General features: G+C 45.3%; 19 non-coding genes across 19 annotated transcripts; 15 read left to right on the forward strand and 4 right to left on the reverse strand.

The window, feature by feature from the left end:
• Positions 1-408: 408 nt before the first annotated feature.
• trnad-guc (transfer RNA aspartic acid (anticodon GUC)) lies at positions 409-480 on the reverse strand. Its single transcript has one exon. It is a non-coding gene; the product is annotated as a tRNA-Asp (tRNA).
• A 1,073-nt stretch (positions 481-1,553) lies between these two features.
• LOC148974766 (U5 spliceosomal RNA) lies at positions 1,554-1,669 on the forward strand. Its single transcript, XR_016146279.1, has one exon. It is a non-coding gene; the product is annotated as a U5 spliceosomal RNA (small nuclear RNA).
• A 963-nt stretch (positions 1,670-2,632) lies between these two features.
• LOC148974767 (U5 spliceosomal RNA) lies at positions 2,633-2,748 on the forward strand. Its single transcript, XR_016146227.1, has one exon. It is a non-coding gene; the product is annotated as a U5 spliceosomal RNA (small nuclear RNA).
• Positions 2,749-4,358: 1,610 nt separating this feature from the next.
• On the forward strand, positions 4,359-4,474 carry LOC148974768 (U5 spliceosomal RNA). Its single transcript, XR_016146318.1, has one exon. It is a non-coding gene; the product is annotated as a U5 spliceosomal RNA (small nuclear RNA).
• Positions 4,475-4,939: 465 nt separating this feature from the next.
• On the reverse strand, positions 4,940-5,011 carry trnad-guc (transfer RNA aspartic acid (anticodon GUC)). The gene has a single exon. It is a non-coding gene; the product is annotated as a tRNA-Asp (tRNA).
• Positions 5,012-6,084: 1,073 nt separating this feature from the next.
• LOC148974770 (U5 spliceosomal RNA) lies at positions 6,085-6,200 on the forward strand. Its single transcript, XR_016146243.1, has one exon. It is a non-coding gene; the product is annotated as a U5 spliceosomal RNA (small nuclear RNA).
• A 1,609-nt stretch (positions 6,201-7,809) lies between these two features.
• On the forward strand, positions 7,810-7,925 carry LOC148974771 (U5 spliceosomal RNA). Its single transcript, XR_016146228.1, has one exon. It is a non-coding gene; the product is annotated as a U5 spliceosomal RNA (small nuclear RNA).
• Positions 7,926-9,097: 1,172 nt separating this feature from the next.
• On the forward strand, positions 9,098-9,213 carry LOC148974772 (U5 spliceosomal RNA). The gene has a single exon (XR_016146229.1). It is a non-coding gene; the product is annotated as a U5 spliceosomal RNA (small nuclear RNA).
• Positions 9,214-9,678: 465 nt separating this feature from the next.
• trnad-guc (transfer RNA aspartic acid (anticodon GUC)) lies at positions 9,679-9,750 on the reverse strand. Its single transcript has one exon. It is a non-coding gene; the product is annotated as a tRNA-Asp (tRNA).
• Positions 9,751-11,082: 1,332 nt separating this feature from the next.
• LOC148974774 (U5 spliceosomal RNA) lies at positions 11,083-11,198 on the forward strand. Its single transcript, XR_016146230.1, has one exon. It is a non-coding gene; the product is annotated as a U5 spliceosomal RNA (small nuclear RNA).
• A 465-nt stretch (positions 11,199-11,663) lies between these two features.
• On the reverse strand, positions 11,664-11,735 carry trnad-guc (transfer RNA aspartic acid (anticodon GUC)). Its single transcript has one exon. It is a non-coding gene; the product is annotated as a tRNA-Asp (tRNA).
• A 1,073-nt stretch (positions 11,736-12,808) lies between these two features.
• LOC148974776 (U5 spliceosomal RNA) lies at positions 12,809-12,924 on the forward strand. The gene has a single exon (XR_016146231.1). It is a non-coding gene; the product is annotated as a U5 spliceosomal RNA (small nuclear RNA).
• Positions 12,925-14,537: 1,613 nt separating this feature from the next.
• Positions 14,538-14,651, forward strand: LOC148974777 (U5 spliceosomal RNA). The gene has a single exon (XR_016146280.1). It is a non-coding gene; the product is annotated as a U5 spliceosomal RNA (small nuclear RNA).
• Positions 14,652-16,043: 1,392 nt separating this feature from the next.
• Positions 16,044-16,159, forward strand: LOC148974778 (U5 spliceosomal RNA). The gene has a single exon (XR_016146292.1). It is a non-coding gene; the product is annotated as a U5 spliceosomal RNA (small nuclear RNA).
• Positions 16,160-17,176: 1,017 nt separating this feature from the next.
• Positions 17,177-17,292, forward strand: LOC148974779 (U5 spliceosomal RNA). The gene has a single exon (XR_016146302.1). It is a non-coding gene; the product is annotated as a U5 spliceosomal RNA (small nuclear RNA).
• Positions 17,293-18,673: 1,381 nt separating this feature from the next.
• LOC148974780 (U5 spliceosomal RNA) lies at positions 18,674-18,787 on the forward strand. Its single transcript, XR_016146281.1, has one exon. It is a non-coding gene; the product is annotated as a U5 spliceosomal RNA (small nuclear RNA).
• Positions 18,788-20,179: 1,392 nt separating this feature from the next.
• On the forward strand, positions 20,180-20,295 carry LOC148974781 (U5 spliceosomal RNA). Its single transcript, XR_016146293.1, has one exon. It is a non-coding gene; the product is annotated as a U5 spliceosomal RNA (small nuclear RNA).
• A 1,017-nt stretch (positions 20,296-21,312) lies between these two features.
• LOC148974782 (U5 spliceosomal RNA) lies at positions 21,313-21,428 on the forward strand. The gene has a single exon (XR_016146240.1). It is a non-coding gene; the product is annotated as a U5 spliceosomal RNA (small nuclear RNA).
• Positions 21,429-24,311: 2,883 nt separating this feature from the next.
• On the forward strand, positions 24,312-24,427 carry LOC148974783 (U5 spliceosomal RNA). The gene has a single exon (XR_016146313.1). It is a non-coding gene; the product is annotated as a U5 spliceosomal RNA (small nuclear RNA).
• The last annotated feature ends 873 nt before the right edge of the window (positions 24,428-25,300 follow it).

Consider the following 25,300-nt stretch of genomic DNA (forward strand, 5'->3'; position numbering starts at 1 on the left):
CATTGCCACTTTCCCAGTTCACAACTTCAAATCTTGGGTCAGCAGAATGATTGTAAGGTTTGCCAATCACAAAAGGGTAGTGTTGGGAGAAACAAAGCTTTTCAAAGCTTTCAACTGATTGCTTTGCAAATTGATTAACTGTTTCAACGCATTCGGAAGGCCACACTGGTGACCCCTGCTGGTCAGATTGGAAATGCAACACTGGAAATGCCACACAAACTCAGGTCAAACATGCATAAACCAACCTTTTACAAACCAATGCAAATGCTATCTTGAAAGTAAAACCTTTCAAATAGAATTAGCTAACCACCCTCAGGTGAGTCTTGAATGGCAGGGTTGGCTTTATCAGCAGTTTCCACAGCAGAGCATGAGCTCATACAAGGTGTTTGTCCGTGGTAAAGAAGAAGCCTCCCCGTCGGGGAATCGAACCCCGGTCTTCCGCGTGACAGGCGGAGATACTGTCCACTATACTAACGAGGACCGGTCGTTACAGCAGTGTCCCTGAGCGGTACGGCATTGTATGCTCAGCCCTTGAGAAGTCAATTAATACTGGACATGCTTTATGGGAGTTATTGTTATTTAAGCCTTTCATTTTGGCCAAGGGGGCAGGAAGAGGAGCTCTCCCTCTCCTGTGGAGGAATCCACCTGCAATCCAAGGAGATGAAGGGTTTGTTCATTTAGCCTCCAGAAAGTTCCTAAAAACCTCATGCGAATTCTAGACACTGGTCTTCCACGTACTACTGGATTCAGGGACATCCTCTTAGACAGGGTTTGCCGGTCATCTGGTGATGGGGCAGATTCTTATTACATTTGCTCCATCCTCTAATGTTTCAACGCATTCGGATGGCCACACTGGTGAACCCTGCTGGTCAGATTGGAAATGCAATAGTGGAAATGCCACACAAACTTAGGTCAAACATGCATAAACCAACCTTTTACAAACCAATGCAAATGCTATCTTGAAAGTAAAACCTTTCAAATAGAATTAGCTTACCACCCTCAGGTGAGTCTTGAACGGCAGGGTTGGCTTTATCAGCAGTTTCCACGGCAGAGCACAAGCTCATACAAGGTGTTTGTCCGTGGTAAAGAAGAAGCCTCCCAGTCGGTGAATCGAACCCCGGTCTTCCGCGTGACAGGCGGAGATACTGTCCACTATACTAACGAGGACCGGTCGTCACAGCAGTGTCCCTGAGCGGTACGGCATTGTATGCCTCTCCCTCTCCTGTGGAGGAATCCACCTGCAATCCAAGGAGATGAAGGGTTTGTTCATTTAGCCTCCAGAAAGTTCCATTAAAATATCAAGCGAATTCTAGACACTGGTCTTCCACGTACTACTGGATTCAGGGACATCCTCTTAGACAGGGTTTGCCGGTCATCTGGTGATGGGGCAGATTCTTATTACATTTGCTCCATCCTCTAATGGAAATGGCTATATTATTGTTTTTAACAAAAAAAGACAAAAATCTGGGTGGGAGGAGCCTGCACCAGACATTACCCTTGCTGAGCATGGTGGCATGTGTGTGATAGCACATTGTCCCAACGTCTCATGGTTACAGCTCGAGTTTCTCTTCGTTCACGCATAAATCTTTCGCCTTTTACTAAAGATTTCCGTGGAGGGGAACGTTTGCGAGTTATTGGTATTTTTGGATGCTCTGCTCACAGTAGAGCTAAATGTCTTTGTTCAAAAACAGAAGACTTTTTGTTTGGAGCTGGGTGGTGGTCAAACCATTGCCACTTTCCCAGTTCACAACTTCAAATCTTGGGTCAGCAGAATGATTGTAAGGTTTACCAATCACAAAAGGGTAGTGTTGGGAGAAACAAAGCTTTTCAAAGCTTTCAACTGATTGCTTTGCAAATTGATTAACTGTTTCAACGCATTCGGAAGGCTACACTGGTGACGCCTGCTGGTCAGATTGGAAACGCAACACTGGAAATGCCACACAAACTCAGGTCAAACATGCATAAACCAACCTTTTACAAACCAATGCAAATGCTATCTTGAAAGTAAAACCTTTCAAATAGAATTAGCTAACCACCCTCAGGTGAGTCTTGAATGGCAGGGTTGGCTTTATCAGCAGTTTCCACAGCAGAGCATGAGCTCATACAAGGTGTTTGTCCGTGGTAAAGAAGAAGCCTCCCCGTCGGGGAATCGAATCCCGGTCTTCCGCGTGACAGGCGGAGATACTGTCCACTATACTAACGAGGACCGGTCGTCACAGCAGTGTCCCTGAGCGGTACGGCATTGTATGCTCAGCCGTTGAGAAGTCAATTAATACTGGACATGCTTTATGGGAGTTATTGTTATTTAAGCCTTTCATTTTGGCCAAGGGGGCAGGAAGAGGAGCTCTCCCTCTCCTGTGGAGGAATCCACCTGCAATCCAAGGAGATGAAGGGTTTGTTCATTTAGCCTCCAGAAAGTTCCATTAAAATATCAAGCGAATTCTAGACACTGGTCTTCCACGTGCTACTGGATTCAGGGACATCCTCTTAGACAGGGTTTGCCGGTCATCTGGTGATTGTTTTTAACAAAAAAAGACAAAAAGCTGGGTGGGAGGAGCCTGCACCAGACATTACCCTTGCTGAGCATGGTGGCATGTGTGTGATAGCACATTGTCCCAACGTCTCATGGTTACAGCTCGAGTTTCTCTTCATTCACGCATAAATCTTTCGCCTTTTACTAAAGATTTCCGTGGAGGGGAACGTTTGCGAGTTATTGGTATTTTTGGATGCTCTGCTCACAGTAGAGCTAAATGCCTTTGTTCAAAAACAGAAGACTTTTTGTTTGGAGCTGGGTTTTGGTCAAACCATTGCCACTTTCCCAGTTCACAACTTCAAATCTTGGGTCAGCAGAATGATTGTAAGGTTTACCAATCACAAAAGGGTAGTGTTGGGAGAAACAAAGCTTTTCAAAGCTTTCAACTGATTGCTTTGCAAATTGATTAACTGTTTCAACGCATTCGGAAGGCCACACTGGTGACCCCTGCTGGTCAGATTGGAAATGCAACACTGGAAATGCCACACAAACTCAGGTCAAACATGCATAAACCAACCTTTTACAAACCAATGCAAATGCTATCTTGAAAGTAAAACCTTTCAAATAGAATTAGCTAACCACCCTCAGGTGAGTCTTGAATGGCAGGGTTGGCTTTATCAGCAGTTTCCACAGCAGAGCATGAGCTCATACAAGGTGTTTGTCCGTGGTAAAGAAGAAGCCTCCCCGTCGGGGAATCGAACCCCGGTTTTCCGCGTGACAGGCGGAGATACTGTCCACTATACTAACGAGGACCGGTCGTCACAGCAGTGTCCCTGAGCGGTACGGCATTGTATGCTCAGCCCTTGAGAAGTCAATTAATACTGGACATGCTTTATGGGAGTTATTGTTATTTAAGCCTTTCATTTTGGCCAAGGGGGCAGGAAGAGGAGCTCTCCCTCTCCTGTGGAGGAATCCACCTGCAATCCAAGGAGATGAAGGGTTTGTTCATTTAGCCTCCAGAAAGTTCCTAAAAACCTCATGCGAATTCTAGACACTGGTCTTCCACGTACTACTGGATTCAGGGACATCCTCTTAGACAGGGTTTGCCGGTCATCTGGTGATGGGGCAGATTCTTATTACATTTGCTCCATCCTCTAATGTTTCAACGCATTCGGATGGCCACACTGGTGAACCCTGCTGGTCAGATTGGAAATGCAATAGTGGAAATGCCACACAAACTTAGGTCAAACATGCATAAACCAACCTTTTACAAACCAATGCAAATGCTATCTTGAAAGTAAAACCTTTTAAATAGAATTAGCTTACCACCCTCAGGTGAGTCTTGAACGGCAGGGTTGGCTTTATCAGCAGTTTCCACGGCAGAGCACGAGCTCATACAAGGTGTTTGTCCGTGGTAAAGAAGAAGCCTCCCAGTCGGTGAATCGAACCCCGGTCTTCCGCGTGACAGGTGGAGATACTGTCCACTATACTAACGAGGACCGGTCGTCACAGCAGTGTCCCTGAGCGGTACGGCATTGTATGCCTCTCCCTCTCCTGTGGAGGAATCCACCTGCAATCCAAGGAGATGAAGGGTTTGTTCATTTAGCCTCCAGAAAGTTCCATTAAAATATCAAGCGAATTCTAGACACTGGTCTTCCACGTACTACTGGATTCAGGGACATCCTCTTAGACACGGTTTGCCGGTCATCTGGTGATGGGGCAGATTCTTATTACATTTGCTCCATCCTCTAATGGAAATGGGTATATTATTGTTTTTAACAAAAAAAGACAAAAATCTGGGTGGGAGGAGCCTGCACCAGACATTACCCTTGCTGAGCATGGTGGCATGTGTGTGATAGCACATTGTCCCAACATCTCATGGTTACAGCTCGAGTTTCTCTTCATTCACGCATAAATCTTTCGCCTTTTACTAAAGATTTCCGTGGAGGGGAACGTTTGCGAGTTATTTGTATTTTTGGATGCTCTACTCACAGTAGAGCTAAATGCCTTTGTTCAAAAACAGAAGACTTTTTGTTTGGAGCTGGGTGGTGGTCAAACCATTGCCACTTTCCCAGTTCACAACTTCAAATCTTGGGTCAGCAGAATGATTGTAAGGTTTACCAATCACAAAAGGGTAGTGTTGGGAGAAACAAAGCTTTTCAAAGCTTTCAACTGATTGCTTTGCAAATTGATTAACTGTTTCAACGCATTCGGAAGGCCACACTGGTGACCCCTGCTGGTCAGATTGGAAATGCAACACTGGAAATGCCACACAAACTCAGGTCAAACATGCATAAACCAACCTTTTACAAACCAATGCAAATGCTATCTTGAAAGTAAAACCTTTCAAATAGAATTAGCTAACCACCCTCAGGTGAGTCTTGAATGGCAGGGTTGGCTTTATCAGCAGTTTCCACAGCAGAGCATGAGCTCATACAAGGTGTTTGTCCGTGGTAAAGAAGAAGCCTCCCCGTCGGGGAATCGAACCCCGGTCTTCCGCGTGACAGGCGGAGATACTGTCCACTATACTAACGAGGACCGGTCGTCACAGCAGTGTCCCTGAGCGGTACGGCATTGTATGCTCAGCCCTTGAGAAGTCAATTAATACTGGACATGCTTTATGGGAGTTATTGTTATTTAAGCCTTTCATTTTGGCCAAGGGGGCAGGAAGAGGAGCTCTCCCTCTCCTGTGGAGGAATCCACCTGCAATCCAAGGAGATGAAGGGTTTGTTCATTTAGCCTCCAGAAAGTTCCTAAAAACCTCATGCGAATTCTAGACACTGGTCTTCCACGTACTACTGGATTCAGGGACATCCTCTTAGACAGGGTTTGCCGGTCATCTGGTGATGGGGCAGATTCTTATTACATTTGCTCCATCCTCTAATGTTTCAACGCATTCGGATTGCCACACTGGTGAACCCTGCTGGTCAGATTGGAAATGCAATAGTGGAAATGCCACACAAACTTAGGTCAAACATGCATAAACCAACCTTTTACAAACCAATGCAAATGCTATCTTGAAAGTAAAACCTTTCAAATAGAATTAGCTTACCACCCTCAGGTGAGTCTTGAACGGCAGGGTTGGCTTTATCAGCAGTTTCCACGGCAGAGCACGAGCTCATACAAGGTGTTTGTCCGTGGTAAAGAAGAAGCCTCCCAGTCGGTGAATCGAACCCCGGTCTTCCGCGTGACAGGCGGAGATACTGTCCACTATACTAACGAGGACCGGTCGTCACAGCAGTGTCCCTGAGCGGTACGGCATTGTATGCCTCTCCCTCTCCTGTGGAGGAATCCACCTGCAATCCAAGGAGATGAAGGGTTTGTTCATTTAGCCTCCAGAAAGTTCCATTAAAATATCAAGCGAATTCTAGACACTGGTCTTCCACGTACTACTGGATTCAGGGACATCCTCTTAGACAGGGTTTGCCGGTCATCTGGTGATGGGGCAGATTCTTATTACATTTGCTCCATCCTCTAATGGAAATGGGTATATTATTGTTTTTAACAAAAAAAGACAAAAAGCTGGGTGGGAGGAGCCTGCACCAGACATTACCCTTGCTGAGCATGGTGGCATGTGTGTGATAGCACATTGTCCCAAAGTCTCATGGTTACAGCTCGAGTTTCTCTTCATTCACGCATAAATCTTTCGCCTTTTACTAAAGATTTCCGTGGAGGGGAACGTTTGCGAGTTATTGGTATTTTTGGATGCTTTGCTCACAGTAGAGCTAAATGCCTTTGTTCAAAAACAGAAGACTTTTTGTTTGGAGCTGGGTGGTGGTCAAACCATTGCCACTTTCCCAGTTCACAACTTCAAATCTTGGGTCAGCAGAATGATTGCAAGGTTTACCAATCACAAAAGGGTAGTGTTGGGAGAAACAAAGCTTTTCAAAGCTTTCAAATGATTGCTTTGCAAATTGATTAACTGTTTCAACGCATTCGGAAGGCCACACTGGTGACCCCTGCTGGTCAGATTGGAAATGCAACACTGGAAATGCCACACAAACTCAGGTCAAACATGCATAAACCAACCTTTTACAAACCAATGCAAATGCTATCTTGAAAGTAAAACCTTTCAAATAGAATTAGCTAACCACCCTCAGGTGAGTCTTGAACGGCAGGGTTGGCTTTATCAGCAGTTTCCACAGCAGAGCATGAGCTCATACAAGGTGTTTGTCCGTGGTAAAGAAGAAGCCTCCCCGTCGGGGAATCGAACCCCGGTCTTCCGCGTGACAGGCCGAGATACTGTCCACTATACTAACGAGGACCGGTCGTCACAGCAGTGTCCCTGAGCGGTACGGCATTGTATGCTCAGCCCTTGAGAAGTCAATTAATACTGGACATGCTTTATGGGAGTTATTGTTATTTAAGCCTTTCATTTTGGCCAAGGGGGGCAGGAAGAGGAGCTCTCCCTCTCCTGTGGAGGAATCCACCTGCAATCCAAGGAGATGAAGGGTTTGTTCATTTAGCCTCCAGAAAGTTCCTAAAAACCTCATGCGAATTCTAGGCACTGGTCTTCCACGTACTACTGGATTCAGGGACATCCTCTTAGACAGGGTTTGCCGGTCATCTGGTGATGGGGCAGATTCTTATTACATTTGCTCCATCCTCTAATGTTTCAACGCATTCGGATGGCCACACTGGTGAACCCTGCTGGTCAGATTGGAAATGCAATAGTGGAAATGCCACACAAACTTAGGTCAAACATGCATAAACCAACCTTTTACAAACCAATGCAAATGCTATCTTGAAAGTTAAACCTTTCAAATAGAATCAGCTTACCACCCTCAGGTGAGTCTTGAACGGCAGGGTTGGCTTTATCAGCAGTTTCCACGGCAGAGCACGAGCTCATACAAGGTGTTTGTCCGTGGTAAAGAAGAAGCCTCCCAGTCGGTGAATCGAACCCCGGTCTTCCGCGTGACAGGCGGAGATACTGTCCACTATACTAACGAGGACCGGTCGTCACAGCAGTGTCCCTGAGCGGTACGGCATTGTATGCCTCTCCCTCTCCTGTGGAGGAATCCACCTGCAATCCAAGGAGATGAAGGGTTTGTTCATTTAGCCTCCAGAAAGTTCCATTAAAATATCAAGCGAATTCTAGACACTGGTCTTCCACGTACTACTGGATTCAGGGACATCATCTTAGACAGGGTTTGCCGGTCATCTGGTGATGGGGCAGATTCTTATTACATTTGCTCCATCCTCTAATGGAAATGGCTATATTATTGTTTTTAACAAAAAAAGACAAAAATCTGGGTGGGAGGAGCCTGCACCAGACATTACCCTTTGAGCATGGTGGCATGTGTGTGATAGCACATTGTCCCAACGTCTCATGGTTACAGCTCGAGTTTCTCTTCATTCACGCATAAATCTTTCGCCTTTTACTAAAGATTTCCGTGGAGGGGAACGTTTGCGAGTTATTGGTATTTTTGGATGCTCTGCTCACAGTAGAGCTAAATGCCTTTGTTCAAAAACAGAAGACTTTTTGTTTGGAGCTGGGTGGTGGTCAAACCATTGCCACTTTCCCAGTTCACAACTTCAAATCTTGGGTCAGCAGAATGATTGTAAGGTTTACCAATCACAAAAGGGTAGTGTTGGGAGAAACAAAGCTTTTCAAAGCTTTCAACTGATTGCTTTGCAAATTGATTAACTGTTTCAACGCATTCGGAAGGCCACACTGGTGGTCAGATTGGAAACGCAACACTGGAAATGCCACACAAACTCAGGTCAAACATGCATAAACCAACCTTTTACAAACCAATGCAAATGCTATCTTGAAAGTAAAACCTTTCAAATAGAATTAGCTAACCACCCTCAGGTGAGTCTTGAATGGCAGGGTTGGCTTTATCAGCAGTTTCCACAGCAGAGCATGAGCTCATATAAGGTGTTTGTCCGTGGTAAAGAAGAAGCCTCCCCGTCGGGGAATCGAACCCCGGTCTTCCGCGTGACAGGCAGAGATACTGTCCACTATACTAACGAGGACCGGTCGTCACAGCAGTGTCCCTGAGCGGTACGGCATTGTATGCTCAGCCGTTGAGAAGTCAATTAATACTGGACATGCTTTATGGGAGTTATTGTTATTTAAGCCTTTCATTTTGGCCAAGGGGGCAGGAAGAGGAGCTCTCCCTCTCCTGTGGAGGAATCCACCTGCAATCCAAGGAGATGAAGGGTTTGTTCATTTAGCCTCCAGAAAGTTCCTAAAAACCTCATGCGAATTCTAGACACTGGTCTTCCACGTACTACTGGATTCAGGGACATCCTCTTAGACAGGGTTTACTAACTATACTAACGAGGACCGGTCGTCAAAGCAGTGTCCCTCAGCGGTACGGCATTGCATGCCTCTCCCTCTCCTGTGGAGGAATCCACCTGCAATCCAAGGAGATGAAGGGTTTGTTCATTTAGCCTCCAGAAAGTTCCATTAAAATATCAAGCGAATTCTAGACACTGGTCTTCCACGTGCTACTGGATTCAGGGACATCCTCTTAGACAGGGTTTGCCGGTCATCTGGTGATTGTTTTTAACAAAAAAAGACAAAAAGCTGGGTGGGAGGAGCCTGCACCAGACATTACCCTTGCTGAGCATGGTGGCATGTGTGTGATAGCACATTGTCCCAACGTCTCATGGTTACAGCTCGAGTTTCTCTTCATTCACGCATAAATCTTTCGCCTTTTACTAAAGATTTCCGTGGAGGGGAACGTTTGCGAGTTATTGGTATTTTTGGATGCTCTGCTCACAGTAGAGCTAAATGCCTTTGTTCAAAAACAGAAGACTTTTTGTTTGGAGCTGGGTTTTGGTCAAACCATTGCCACTTTCCCAGTTCACAACTTCAAATCTTGGGTCAGCAGAATGATTGTAAGGTTTACCAATCACAAAAGGGTAGTGTTGGGAGAAACAAAGCTTTTCAAAGCTTTCAACTGATTGCTTTGCAAATTGATTAACTGTTTCAACGCATTCGGAAGGCCACACTGGTGACCCCTGCTGGTCAGATTGGAAATGCAACACTGGAAATGCCACACAAACTCAGGTCAAACATGCATAAACCAACCTTTTACAAACCAATGCAAATGCTATCTTGAAAGTAAAACCTTTCAAATAGAATTAGCTAACCACCCTCAGGTGAGTCTTGAACGGCAGGGTTGGCTTTATCAGCAGTTTCCACAGCAGAGCATGAGCTCATACAAGGTGTTTGTCCGTGGTAAAGAAGAAGCCTCCCCGTCGGGGAATCGAACCCCGGTCTTCCGCGTGACAGGCGGAGATACTGTCCACTATACTAACGAGGACCGGTCGTCACAGCAGTGTCCCTGAGCGGTACGGCATTGTATGCTCAGCCGTTGAGAAGTCAATTAATACTGGACATGCTTTATGGGAGTTATTGTTATTTAAGCCTTTCATTTTGGCCAAGGGGGCAGGAAGAGGAGCTCTCCCTCTCCTGTGGAGGAATCCACCTGCAATCCAAGGAGATGAAGGGTTTGTTCATTTAGCCTCCAGAAAGTTCCTAAAAACCTCATGCGAATTCTAGACACTGGTCTTCCACGTACTACTGGATTCAGGGACATCCTCTTAGACAGGGTTTGCCGGTCATCTGGTGATGGGGCAGATTCTTATTACATTTGCTCCATCCTCTAATGTTTCAACGCATTCGGATGGCCACACTGGTGAACCCTGCTGGTCAGATTGGAAATGCAATAGTGGAAATGCCACACAAACTTAGGTCAAACATGCATAAACCAACCTTTTACAAACCAATGCAAATGCTATCTTGAAAGTAAAACCTTTCAAATAGAATTAGCTTACCACCCTCAGGTGAGTCTTGAACGGCAGGGTTGGCTTTATCAGCAGTTTCCACGGCAGAGCACGAGCTCATACAAGGTGTTTGTCCGTGGTAAAGAAGAAGCCTCCCAGTCGGTGAATCGAACCCCGGTCTTCCGCGTGACAGGCGGAGATACTGTCCACTATACTAACGAGGACCGGTCGTCACAGCAGTGTCCCTGAGCGGTACGGCATTGTATGCTCAGCCGTTGAGAAGTCAATTAATACTGGACATGCTTTATGGGAGTTATTGTTATTTAAGCCTTTCATTTTGGCCAAGGGGGCAGGAAGAGGAGCTCTCCCTCTCCTGTGGAGGAATCCACCTGCAATCCAAGGAGATGAAGGGTTTGTTCATTTAGCCTCCAGAAAGTTCCTAAAAACCTCATGCGAATTCTAGACACTGGTCTTCCACGTACTACTGGATTCAGGGACATCCTCTTAGACAGGGTTTACTAACTATACTAACGAGGACCGGTCGTCAAAGCAGTGTCCCTCAGCGGTACGGCATTGCATGCCTCTCCCTCTCCTGTGGAGGAATCCACCTGCAATCCAAGGAGATGAAGGGTTTGTTCATTTAGCCTCCAGAAAGTTCCATTAAAATATCAAGCGAATTCTAGACACTGGTCTTCCACGTGCTACTGGATTCAGGGACATCCTCTTAGACAGGGTTTGCCGGTCATCTGGTGATTGTTTTTAACAAAAAAAGACAAAAAGCTGGGTGGGAGGAGCCTGCACCAGACATTACCCTTGCTGAGCATGGTGGCATGTGTGTGATAGCACATTGTCCCAACGTCTCATGGTTACAGCTCGAGTTTCTCTTCATTCACGCATAAATCTTTCGCCTTTTACTAAAGATTTCCGTGGAGGGGAACGTTTGCGAGTTATTGGTATTTTTGGATGCTCTGCTCACAGTAGAGCTAAATGCCTTTGTTCAAAAACAGAAGACTTTTTGTTTGGAGCTGGGTTTTGGTCAAACCATTGCCACTTTCCCAGTTCACAACTTCAAATCTTGGGTCAGCAGAATGATTGTAAGGTTTACCAATCACAAAAGGGTAGTGTTGGGAGAAACAAAGCTTTTCAAAGCTTTCAACTGATTGCTTTGCAAATTGATTAACTGTTTCAACGTATTCGGAAGGCCACACTGGTGACCCCTGCTGGTCAGATTGGAAATGCAACACTGGAAATGCCACACAAACTCAGGTCAAACATGCATAAACCAACCTTTTACAAACCAATGCAAATGCTATCTTGAAAGTAAAACCTTTCAAATAGAATTAGCTAACCACCCTCAGGTGAGTCTTGAATGGCAGGGTTGGCTTTATCAGCAGTTTCCACAGCAGAGCATGAGCTCATACAAGGTGTTTGTCCGTGGTAAAGAAGAAGCCTCCCCGTCGGGGAATCGAACCCCGGTCTTCCGCGTGACAGGCGGAGATACTGTCCACTATACTAACGAGGACCGGTCGTCACAGCAGTGTCCCTGAGCGGTACGGCATTGTATGCTCAGCCGTTGAGAAGTCAATTAATACTGGACATGCTTTATGGGAGTTATTGTTATTTAAGCCTTTCATTTTGGCCAAGGGGGCAGGAAGAGGAGCTCTCCCTCTCCTGTGGAGGAATCCACCTGCAATCCAAGGAGATGAAGGGTTTGTTCATTTAGCCTCCAGAAAGTTCCTAAAAACCTCATGCGAATTCTAGACACTGGTCTTCCACGTACTACTGGATTCAGGGACATCCTCTTAGACAGGGTTTGCCGGTCATCTGGTGATGGGGCAGATTCTTATTACATTTGCTCCATCCTCTAATGTTTCAACGCATTCGGATGGCCACACTGGTGAACCCTGCTGGTCAGATTGGAAATGCAATAGTGGAAATGCCACACAAACTTAGGTCAAACATGCATAAACCAACCTTTTACAAACCAATGCAAATGCTATCTTGAAAGTAAAACCTTTCAAATAGAATTAGCTTACCACCCTCAGGTGAGTCTTGAACGGCAGGGTTGGCTTTATCAGCAGTTTCCACGGCAGAGCACGAGCTCATACAAGGTGTTTGTCCGTGGTAAAGAAGAAGCCTCCCAGTCGGTGAATCGAACCCCGGTCTTCCGCGTGACAGGCGGAGATACTGTCCACTATACTAACGAGGACCGGTCGTCACAGCAGTGTCCCTGAGCGGTACGGCATTGTATGCCTCTCCCTCTCCTGTGGAGGAATCCACCTGCAATCCAAGGAGATGAAGGGTTTGTTCATTTAGCCTCCAGAAAGTTCCATTAAAATATCAAGCGAATTCTAGACACTGGTCTTCCACGTACTACTGGATTCAGGGACATCCTCTTAGACAGGGTTTGCCGGTCATCTGGTGATGGGGCAGATTCTTATTACATTTGCTCCATCCTCTAATGGAAATGGGTATATTATTGTTTTTAACAAAAAAAGACAAAAAGCTGGGTGGGAGGAGCCTGCACCAGACATTACCCTTGCTGAGCATGGTGGCATGTGTGTGATAGCACATTGTCCCAACGTCTCATGGTTACAGCTCGAGTTTCTCTTCATTCACGCATAAATCTTTCGCCTTTTACTAAAGATTTCCGTGGAGGGGAACGTTTGCGAGTTATTGGTATTTTTGGATGCTCTGCTCACAGTAGAGCTAAATGCCTTTGTTCAAAAACAGAAGACTTTTTGTTTGGAGCTGGGTGGTGGTCAAACCATTGCCACTTTCCCAGTTCACAACTTCAAATCTTGGGTCAGCAGAATGATTGCAAGGTTTACCAATCACAAAAGGGTAGTGTTGGGAGAAACAAAGCTTTTCAAAGCTTTCAAATGATTGCTTTGCAAATTGATTAACTGTTTCAACGCATTCGGAAGGCCACACTGGTGACCCCTGCTGGTCAGATTGGAAATGCAACACTGGAAATGCCACACAAACTCAGGTCAAACATGCATAAACCAACCTTTTACAAACCAATGCAAATGCTATCTTGAAAGTAAAACCTTTCAAATAGAATTAGCTAACCACCCTCAGGTGAGTCTTGAACGGCAGAGTTGGCTTTATCAGCAGTTTCCACAGCAGAGCATGAGCTCATACAAGGTGTTTGTCCGTGGTAAAGAAGAAGCCTCCCCGTCGGGGAATCGAACCCCGGTCTTCCGCGTGACAGGCCGAGATACTGTCCACTATACTAACGAGGACCGGTCGTCACAGCAGTGTCCCTGAGCGGTACGGCATTGTATGCTCAGCCCTTGAGAAGTCAATTAATACTGGACATGCTTTATGGGAGTTATTGTTATTTAAGCCTTTCATTTTGGCCAAGGGGGGCAGGAAGAGGAGCTCTCCCTCTCCTGTGGAGGAATCCACCTGCAATCCAAGGAGATGAAGGGTTTGTTCATTTAGCCTCCAGAAAGTTCCTAAAAACCTCATGCGAATTCTAGGCACTGGTCTTCCACGTACTACTGGATTCAGGGACATCCTCTTAGACAGGGTTTGCCGGTCATCTGGTGATGGGGCAGATTCTTATTACATTTGCTCCATCCTCTAATGTTTCAACGCATTCGGATGGCCACACTGGTGAACCCTGCTGGTCAGATTGGAAATGCAATAGTGGAAATGCCACACAAACTTAGGTCAAACATGCATAAACCAACCTTTTACAAACCAATGCAAATGCTATCTTGAAAGTTAAACCTTTCAAATAGAATCAGCTTACCACCCTCAGGTGAGTCTTGAACGGCAGGGTTGGCTTTATCAGCAGTTTCCACGGCAGAGCATGAGCTCATACAAGGTGTTTGTCCGTGGTAAAGAAGAAGCCTTCCCGTCAGGGAATCAAACCCCGGTCTTCCGCGTGACAGGCGGAGATACTGTCCACTATACTAACGAGGACCAGCCGTCACAGCAGTGTCCCTGAGCGGTACGGCATTGTATACCTCTCCCTCTCCTGTGGAGAAATCCACCTGCAATCCAAGGAGATGAAGGGTTTGTTCATTTAGCCTTCAGAAAGTTCCATTAAAATATCAAGCGAATTCTAGACACTGGTCTTCCACGTACTACTGGATTCAGGGACATCCTCTTAGACAGGGTTTGCCGGTCATCTGGTGATGGGGCAGATTCTTATTACATTTGCTCCATCCTCTAATGGAAATGGCTATATTATTGTTTTTAACAAAAAAAGACAAAAAGCTGGGTGGGAGGAGCCTGCACCAGACATTACCCTTGCTGAGCATGGTGGCATGTGTGTGATAGCACATTGTCCCAACGTCTCATGGTTACAGATCGAGTTTCTCTTCATTCACGCATAAATCTTTCGCCTTTTACTAAAGATTTCCGTGGAGGGGAACGTTTGCGAGTTATTGGTATTTTTGGATGCTCTGCTCACAGTAGAGCTAAATGCCTTTGTTCAAAAACAGAAGACTTTTTGTTTGGAGCTGGGTGGTGGTCAAACCATTGCCACTTTCCCAGTTCACAACTTCAAATCTTGGGTCAGCAGCATGATTGTGAGGTTTACCAATCAAAAAAAGGTAGTGTTGGGAGAAACATAGCTTTTCAAAGCTTTCAACTGATTGCTTTGCAAATTGATTAACTGTTTCAACGCATTCGGAAGGCCACACTGGTGACCCCTGCTGGTCAGATTGGAAATGCAATACTGGAAATGCCACACAAACTTAGGTCAAACATGCATAAACCAACCTTTTACAAACCAATGCAAATGCTATCTTGAAAGTAAAACCTTTCAAATAGAATTAGCTTACCACCCTCAGGTGAGTCTTGAACGGCAGGGTTGGCTTTATCAGCAGTTTCCACGGCAGAGCATGAGCTCATACAAGGTGTTTGTTTGTGGTAAAGAAGAAGCCTTCCTGTGGAGGAATCTACCTGCAATCCAAGGAGATGAAGGGTTTGTTCATTTAGCCTCCAGAAAGTTCCTAAAAATCTCATGCGAATTCCAGACACTGGTCTTCCACGTACTACTGGATTCAGGGACATCCTCTTAGACAGGGTGTGCCGGTCATCTGGTGATGGGGCAGATTCTTATTACATTTGCTCCATCCTCTAATGTTTCAACGCATTCGGATGGCCACACTGGTGAACCCTGCTGGTCAGATTGGAAATGCAATAGTGGAAATGCCACACAAACTTAGGTCAAACATGCATAAACCAACCTTTTACAAACCAATGCAAATGCTATCTTGAAAGTAAAACCTTTCAAATAGAATTAGCTTACCACCCTCAGGTGAGTCTTGAACGGCAGGGTTGGCTTTATCAGCAGTTTCCACGGCAGAGCACGAGCTCATACAAGGTGTTTGTCCGTGGTAAAGAAGAAGCCTCCCCATCGGGGAATCGAACCCCGGTCTTCCGCGTGAGAGGCGGAGATACTGTCCACTATACTAACGAGGACCGGTCGTCAAAGCAGTGTCCCTGAGCGGTACGGCATTGTATGCCTCTCCCTCTCCTATGGAGGAATCCACCTGCAATCCAAGGAGATGAAGGGTTTGTTCATTTAGCCTCCAGAAAGTTCCATTAAAATATCAAGCGAATTCTAGACACTGGTCTTCCACGTACTACTGGATTCAGGGACATCCTCTTAGACAGGGTTTGCCGGTCATCTGGTGATGGGGCAGATTCTTATTACATTTGCTCCATCCTCTAATGGAAATGGCTATATTATTGTTTTAACAAAAAAAGACAAAAAGCTGGGTGGGAGGAGCCTGCACCAGACATTACCCTTGCTGAGCATGGTGGCATGTGTGTGATAGCACATTGTCCCAACGTCTCATGGTTACAGCTCGAGTTTCTCTTCATTCACGCATAAATCTTTCGCCTTTTACTAAAGACTTCCGTGGAGGGGAACGTTTGCGAGTTATTGGTATTTTTGGATGCTCTGCTCACAGTAGAGCTAAATGCCTTTGTTCAAAAACAGAAGACTTTTTGTTTGGAGTTGGGTGGTGGTCAAACCATTGCCACTTTCCCAGTTCACAACTTCAAATCTTGGGTCAGCAGAATGATTGTAAGGTTTACCAATCACAAAAGGGTAGTGTTGGGAGAAACAAAGCTTTTCAAAGCTTTCAACTGATTGCTTTGCAAATTGATTAACTGTTTTAACGCATTCGGAAGGCCACACTGGTGACCCCTGCTGGTCAGATTGGAAATGCAACACTGGAAATGCCACACAAACTCAGGTCAAACATGCATAAACCAACCTTTTACAAACCAATGCAAATGCTATCTTGAAAGTAAAACCTTTCAAATAGAATTAGCTAACTACCCTCAGGTGAGTCTTGAACGGCAGGGTTGGCTTTATCAGCAGTTTCCACGGCAGAGCACGAGCTCATACAAGGTGTTTTTCCGTGGTAAAGAAGAAGCCTCCCCGTCGGGGAATCGAACCCCGGTCTTCCGCGTGACAGACGGAGATACTGTCCACTATACTAACGAGGACCAGTCGTCACAGCAGTGTCCCTGAGCGGTACGGCATTGTATGCTCAGCCGTTGAGAAGTCAATTAATACTGGACATGCTTTATGGGAGTTATTGTTATTTAAGCTTTTCATTTTGGCCAAGGGGGGCAGGAAGAGGAGCTCTCCCTCTCCTGTGGAGGAATCCACCTGCAATCCAAGGATATGAAGGGTTTGTTCATTTAGCCTCCAGAAAGTTCCTAAAAATCTCATGCGAATTCTAGACACTGGTCTTCCACGTACTACTGGATTCAGGGACATCCTCTTAGACAGGGTTTGCCGGTCATCTGGTGATGAGGCAGATTCTTATTACATTTGCTCCATCCTCTAATGGAAATGGCTATATTATTGTTTTTAACAAAAAAAGACAAAAAGCTGGGTGGGAGGAGCCTGCACCAGACATTACCCTTGCTGAGCATGGTGGCATGTGTGTGATAGCACATTGTCCCAACGTCTCATGGTTACAGCTTGAGTTTCTCTTCATTCACGCATAAATCTTTCGCCTTTTACTAAAGATTTCTGTGGAGGGGAACGTTTGCGAGTTATTGGTATTTTTGGATGCTCTGCTCACAGTAGAGCTAAATGCCTTTGTTCAAAAACAGAAGACTTTTTGTTTGGAGCTGGGTGGTGGTCAAACCATTGCCACTTTCCCAGTTCACAACTTCAAATCTTGGGTCAGCAGCATGATTGTAAGGTTTACCAATCACAAAAGGGTAGTGTTGGGAGAAACAAAGCTTTTCAAAGCTTTCAACTGATTGCTTTGCAAATTGATTGACTGTTTCAACGCATTCGGAAGGCCACACTGGTGACCCCTGCTGGTCAGATTGGAAATGCCACACAAACTTAGGTCAAACATGCATAAACCAACCTTTTACAAACCTATGCAAATGCTATCTTGAAAGTAAAACCTTTCAAATAGAATTAGCTTACCACCCTCAGGTGAGTCTTGAAGGGCAGGGTTGGCTTTATCAGCAGTTTCCACGGCAGAGCATGAGCTCATACAAGGTGTTTGTCCGTGGTAAAGAAGAAGCATTCCTGTGGAGGAATCCACCTGCAATCCAAGGAGATGAAGGGTTTGTTCATTTAGCCTCCAGAAAGTTCTTAAAAATCTCATGCGAATTCCAGACACTGGTCTTCCACGTACTACTGGATTCAGGGACATCCTCTTAGACAGGGTTTGCAGGTCATCTGGTGATGGGGCAGATTCTTATTACATTTGCTCCATCCTCTAATGTTTCAACGCATTCGGATGGCCACACTGGTGAACCCTGCTGGTCAGATTGGAAATGCAATAGTGGAAATGCCACACAAACTTAGGTCAAACATGCATAAACCAACCTTTTACAAACCAATGCAAATGCTATCTTGAAAGTAAAACCTTTCAAATAGAATTAGCTTACCACCCTCAGGTGAGTCTTGAACGGCAGGGTTGGCTTTATCAGCAGTTTCCACGGCAGAGCATGAGCTCATACAAGGTGTTTGTCCGTGGTAAAGAAGAAGCCTTCCCGTCAGGGAATCAAACCCCGGTCTTCCGCGTGACAGGCGGAGATACTGTCCACTATACTAACGAGGACCAGCCGTCACAGCAGTGTCCCTGAGCGGTACGGCATTGTATACCTCTCCCTCTCCTGTGGAGAAATCCACCTGCAATCCAAGGAGATGAAGGGTTTGTTCATTTAGCCTTCAGAAAGTTCCATTAAAATATCAAGCGAATTCTAGACACTGGTCTTCCACGTACTACTGGATTCAGGGACATCCTCTTAGACAGGGTTTGCCGGTCATCTGGTGATGGGGCAGATTCTTATTACATTTGCTCCATCCTCTAATGGAAATGGCTATATTATTGTTTTTAACAAAAAAAGACAAAAAGCTGGGTGGGAGGAGCCTGCACCAGACATTACCCTTGCTGAGCATGGTGGCATGTGTGTGATAGCACATTGTCCCAACGTCTCATGGTTACAGATCGAGTTTCTCTTCATTCACGCATAAATCTTTCGCCTTTTACTAAAGATTTCCGTGGAGGGGAACGTTTGCGAGTTATTGGTATTTTTGGATGCTCTGCTCACAGTAGAGCTAAATGCCTTTGTTCAAAAACAGAAGACTTTTTGTTTGGAGCTGGGTGGTGGTCAAACCATTGCCACTTTCCCAGTTCACAACTTCAAATCTTGGGTCAGCAGCATGATTGTGAGGTTTACCAATCAAAAAAAGGTAGTGTTGGGAGAAACATAGCTTTTCAAAGCTTTCAACTGATTGCTTTGCAAATTGATTAACTGTTTCAACGCATTCGGAAGGCCACACTGGTGACCCCTGCTGGTCAGATTGGAAATGCAATACTGGAAATGCCACACAAACTTAGGTCAAACATGCATAAACCAACCTTTTACAAACCAATGCAAATGCTATCTTGAAAGTAAAACCTTTCAAATAGAATTAGCTTACCACCCTCAGGTGAGTCTTGAACGGCAGGGTTGGCTTTATCAGCAGTTTCCACGGCAGAGCATGAGCTCATACAAGGTGTTTGTTTGTGGTAAAGAAGAAGCCTTCCTGTGGAGGAATCTACCTGCAATCCAAGGAGATGAAGGGTTTGTTCATTTAGCCTCCAGAAAGTTCCTAAAAATCTCATGCGAATTCCAGACACTGGTCTTCCACGTACTACTGGATTCAGGGACATCCTCTTAGACAGGGTGTGCCGGTCATCTGGTGATGGGGCAGATTCTTATTACATTTGCTCCATCCTCTAATGTTTCAACGCATTCGGATGGCCACACTGGTGAACCCTGCTGGTCAGATTGGAAATGCAATAGTGGAAATGCCACACAAACTTAGGTCAAACATGCATAAACCAACCTTTTACAAACCAATGCAAATGCTATCTTGAAAGTAAAACCTTTCAAATAGAATTAGCTTACCACCCTCAGGTGAGTCTTGAACGGCAGGGTTGGCTTTATCAGCAGTTTCCACGGCAGAGCACGAGCTCATACAAGGTGTTTGTCCGTGGTAAAGAAGAAGCCTCCCCATCGGGGAATCGAACCCCGGTCTTCCGCGTGACAGGCGGAGATACTGTCCACTATACTAACGAGGACCGGTCGTCAAAGCAGTGTCCCTGAGCGGTACGGCATTGTATGCCTCTCCCTCTCCTATGGAGGAATCCACCTGCAATCCAAGGAGATGAAGGGTTTGTTCATTTAGCCTCCAGAAAGTTCCATTAAAATATCAAGCGAATTCTAGACACTGGTCTTCCACGTACTACTGGATTCAGGGACATCCTCTTAGACAGGGTTTGCCGGTCATCTGGTGATGGGGCAGATTCTTATTACATTTGCTCCATCCTCTAATGGAAATGGCTATATTATTGTTTTAACAAAAAAAGACAAAAAGCTGGGTGGGAGGAGCCTGCACCAGACATTACCCTTGCTGAGCATGGTGGCATGTGTGTGATAGCACATTGTCCCAACGTCTCATGGTTACAGCTCGAGTTTCTCTTCATTCACGCATAAATCTTTCGCCTTTTACTAAAGACTTCCGTGGAGGGGAACGTTTGCGAGTTATTGGTATTTTTGGATGCTCTGCTCACAGTAGAGCTAAATGCCTTTGTTCAAAAACAGAAGACTTTTTGTTTGGAGTTGGGTGGTGGTCAAACCATTGCCACTTTCCCAGTTCACAACTTCAAATCTTGGGTCAGCAGAATGATTGTAAGGTTTACCAATCACAAAAGGGTAGTGTTGGGAGAAACAAAGCTTTTCAAAGCTTTCAACTGATTGCTTTGCAAATTGATTAACTGTTTTAACGCATTCGGAAGGCCACACTGGTGACCCCTGCTGGTCAGATTGGAAATGCAACACTGGAAATGCCACACAAACTCAGGTCAAACATGCATAAACCAACCTTTTACAAACCAATGCAAATGCTATCTTGAAAGTAAAACCTTTCAAATAGAATTAGCTAACTACCCTCAGGTGAGTCTTGAACGGCAGGGTTGGCTTTATCAGCAGTTTCCACGGCAGAGCACGAGCTCATACAAGGTGTTTTTCCGTGGTAAAGAAGAAGCCTCCCCGTCGGGGAATCGAACCCCGGTCTTCCGCGTGACAGACGGAGATACTGTCCACTATACTAACGAGGACCAGTCGTCACAGCAGTGTCCCTGAGCGGTACGGCATTGTATGCTCAGCCGTTGAGAAGTCAATTAATACTGGACATGCTTTATGGGAGTTATTGTTATTTAAGCTTTTCATTTTGGCCAAGGGGGGCAGGAAGAGGAGCTCTCCCTCTCCTGTGGAGGAATCCACCTGCAATCCAAGGATATGAAGGGTTTGTTCATTTAGCCTCCAGAAAGTTCCTAAAAATCTCATGCGAATTCTAGACACTGGTCTTCCACGTACTACTGGATTCAGGGACATCCTCTTAGACAGGGTTTGCCGGTCATCTGGTGATGAGGCAGATTCTTATTACATTTGCTCCATCCTCTAATGGAAATGGCTATATTATTGTTTTTAACAAAAAAAGACAAAAAGCTGGGTGGGAGGAGCCTGCACCAGACATTACCCTTGCTGAGCATGGTGGCATGTGTGTGATAGCACATTGTCCCAACGTCTCATGGTTACAGCTTGAGTTTCTCTTCATTCACGCATAAATCTTTCGCCTTTTACTAAAGATTTCCGTGGAGGGGAACGTTTGTGAGATATTGGTATTTTTGGATGCTCTGCTCACAGCAGAGCTAAATGCCTTTGTTCAAAAACAGAAGACTTTTTGTTTGGAGCTGGGTGGTGGTCAAACCATTGCCACTTTCCCAGTTCACAACTTCAAATCTTGGGTCAGCAGCATGATTGTAAGGTTTACCAATCACAAAAGGGTAGTGTTGGGAGAAACAAAGCTTTTCAAAGCTTTCAACTGATTGCTTTGCAAATTGATTGACTGTTTCAACGCATTCGGAAGGCCACACTGGTGACCCCTGCTGGTCAGATTGGAAATGCCACACAAACTTAGGTCAAACATGCATAAACCAACCTTTTACAAACCTATGCAAATGCTATCTTGAAAGTAAAACCTTTCAAATAGAATTAGCTTACCACCCTCAGGTGAGTCTTGAAGGGCAGGGTTGGCTTTATCAGCAGTTTCCACGGCAGAGCATGAGCTCATACAAGGTGTTTGTCCGTGGTAAAGAAGAAGCATTCCTGTGGAGGAATCCACCTGCAATCCAAGGAGATGAAGGGTTTGTTCATTTAGCCTCCAGAAAGTTCTTAAAAATCTCATGCGAATTCCAGACACTGGTCTTCCACGTACTACTGGATTCAGGGACATCCTCTTAGACAGGGTTTGCAGGTCATCTGGTGATGGGGCAGATTCTTATTACATTTGCTCCATCCTCTAATGTTTCAACGCATTCGGATGGCCACACTGGTGAACCCTGCTGGTCAGATTGGAAATGCAACAGTGGAAATGCCACACAAACTTAGGTCAAACATGCATAAACCAACCTTTTACAAACCAATGCAAATGCTATCTTGAAAGTAAAACCTTTCAAATAGAATTAGCTTACCACCCTCAGGTGAGTCTTGAACGGCAGGGTTGGCTTTATCAGCAGTTTCCACGGCAGAGCATGAGATCATACAAGGTGTTTGTCCGTGGTAAAGAAGAAGCCTTCCTGTGGAGGAATCTACCTGCAATCCAAGGAGATGAAGGGTTTGTTCATTTAGCCTCCAGAAAGTTCCTAAAAATCTCATGCGAATTCCAGACACTGGTCTTCCACGTACTACTGGATTCAGGGACATCCTCTTAGACAGGGTTTGCCGGTCATCTGGTGATGGGGCAGATTCTTATTACATTTGCTCCATCCTCTAATGTTTCAACGCATTCGGATGGCCACACTGGTAAACCCTGCTGGTCAGATTGGAAATGCAACAGTGGAAATGCCACACAAACTTAGGTCAAACATGCATAAACCAACCTTTTACAAACCAATGCAAATGCTATCTTGAAAGTAAAACCTTTCAAATAGAATTAGCTTACCACCCTCAGGTGAGTCTTGAACGGCAGGGTTGGCTTTATCAGCAGTTTCCACGGCAGAGCACGAGCTCATACAAGGTGTTTGTCCGTGGTAAAGAAGAAGCCTTCATGTGGAGGAATCCACCTGCAATCCAAGGAGATGAAGGGTTTGTTCATTTAGCCTCCAGAAAGTTCTTAAAAATCTCATGCGAATTCCAGACACTGGTCTTCCACGTACTACTGGATTCAGGGACATCCTCTTAGACAGGGTTTGCCGGTCATCTGGTGATGGGGCAGATTCTTATTACATTTGCTCCATCCTCTAATGTTTCAACGCATTCGGATGGCCACACTGGTGAACCCTGCTGGTCAGATTGGAAATGCAACAGTGGAAATGCCACACAAACTTAGGTCAAACATGCATAAACCAACCTTTTACAAACCAATGCAAATGCTATCTTGAAAGTAAAACCTTTCAAATAGAATTAGCTTACCACCCTCAGGTGAGTCTTGAACGGCAGGGTTGGCTTTATCAGCAGTTTCCACGGCAGAGCATGAGCTCATACAAGGTGTTTGTCTGTGGTAAAGAAGAAGCCTTCCTGTGGAGGAATCTACCTGCAATCCAAGGAGATGAAGGGTTTGTTCATTTAGCCTCCAGAAAGTTCCTAAAAATCTCATGCGAATTCCAGACACTGGTCTTTCACGTACTACTGGATTCAGGGACATCCTCTTAGACAGGGTTTGCCGGTCATCTGGTGATGGGGCAGATTCTTATTACATTTGCTCCATCCTCTAATGTTTCAACGCATTCGGATGGCCACATTGGTGAACCCTGCTGGTCAGATTGGAAATGCAACAGTGGAAATGCCACACAAACTTAGGTCAAACATGCATAAACCAACCTTTTACAAACCAATGCAAATGCTATCTTGAAAGTAAAACCTTTCAAATAGAATTAGCTTACCACCCTCAGGTGAGACTTGAACGGCAGGGTTGGCTTTATCAGCAGTTTCCACGGCAGAGCATGAGCTCATACAAGGTGTTTGTCCGTGGTAAAGAAGAAGCCTCCCCGTCGGGGAATCGAACCCCAGTCTTCCGAGTGACAGGCGGAGATACTGTCCACTATACTAACGAGGACCGGTCGTCACAGCAGTGTCCCTGAGCGGTACGGCGTTGTATGCTCAGCCGTTGAGAAGTCAATTAATACTGGACATGCTTTATGGGAGTTATTGTTATTTAAGCCTTTCATTTTGGCCAAGGGGGGCAGGAAGAGGAGCTCTCCCTCTCCTGTGGAGGAATCCACCTGCAATCCAAGGAGATGAAGGGTTTGTTCATTTAGCCTCCAGGAAGTTCCTAAAAATCTCATGCGAATTCTAGACACTGGTCTTCCACGTACTACTGGATTCAGGGACATCCTCTTAGACAGGGTTTGCCGGTCATCTGGTGATGGGGCAGATTCGTATTACATTTGCTCCATCCTCTAATGGAAATGGCTATATTATTGTTTTTAACAAAAAAAGACAAAAAGCTGGGTGGGAGAAGCCTGCACCAGACATTACCCTTGCTGAGTATGGTGGCATGTGTGTGATAGCACATTGTCCCAACGTCTCATGGTTACAGCTTGAGTTTCTCTTCATTCACGCATAAATCTTTTGCCTTTTACTAAAGATTTCCATGGACGGGAATGTTTGTGAGTTATTGGTATTTTTGGATTCTCTGCTCACAGCAGAGCTAAATGCCTTTGTTCAAAAACAGAAGACTTTTTGTTTGGAGCTGGGTGGTGGTCAAACCATTGCCACTTTCCCATTTTACAACTTCAAATCTTGGGTCAGCAGCATGATTGTAAGGTTTACCAATCACAAAAGGGTAGTGTTGAGAGAAACAAAGCTTTTCAAAGCTTTTCAACTGATTGCTTTTCAAATTGATTAACTGTTTCAACGCATTCGGAAGGCCACACTGGTGACCCCTGCTGGTCAGATTGGAAATGTAACACTGGAAATGCCACACAAACTCAGGTCAAACATGCATAAACCAACCTTTTACAAACCAATGCAAATGCTATCTTGAAAGTAAAACCTATCAAATAGAATTAGCTAACCACCCTCAGGTGAGTCTTGAACGGCAGGGTTGGCAGTTTCCGCGGCAGAGCATGAGCTCATACAAGGTGTTTGTCCGTGGTAAAGAAGAAGCCTCCCCGTCGGGAAATCGAACACCGGTCTTCCGCGTGACAGGCGGAGATACTGTAAAGGCGAAAGGTTTGTTCAAAAACAGAAGACTTTTTGTCTGGAGCTGGGTGGTTGTCAAACCATCGCTATTTTCCCAGTTCACAAATTCAAATCTTGGGTCAGCAGCATGATTGTAAGGTTTACCAATCACAAAAGGGTAGTTGTGGGAGAGACAAAACTTTTCAAAGCTTTCAACTGATTGCTTTGCAAACTGATTAACTGTTTCAACGCATTCTGATGGCCACACTGGTGAACCCTGCTGGTCAGATTGGAAATGCAACAGTGGAAATGCCACACAAACTTAGGTCAAACATGCATAAACCGACCTTTTACAAACCAATGCAAATGCTATCTTGAAAGTAAAACCTTTCAAATAGAATT

Source organism: Pimephales promelas, chromosome 13, assembly GCF_988280905.1.
Source record: "Pimephales promelas chromosome 13, fPimPro1.hap1.1, whole genome shotgun sequence".
Lineage (NCBI taxonomy): Eukaryota > Metazoa > Chordata > Actinopteri > Cypriniformes > Leuciscidae > Pimephales > Pimephales promelas.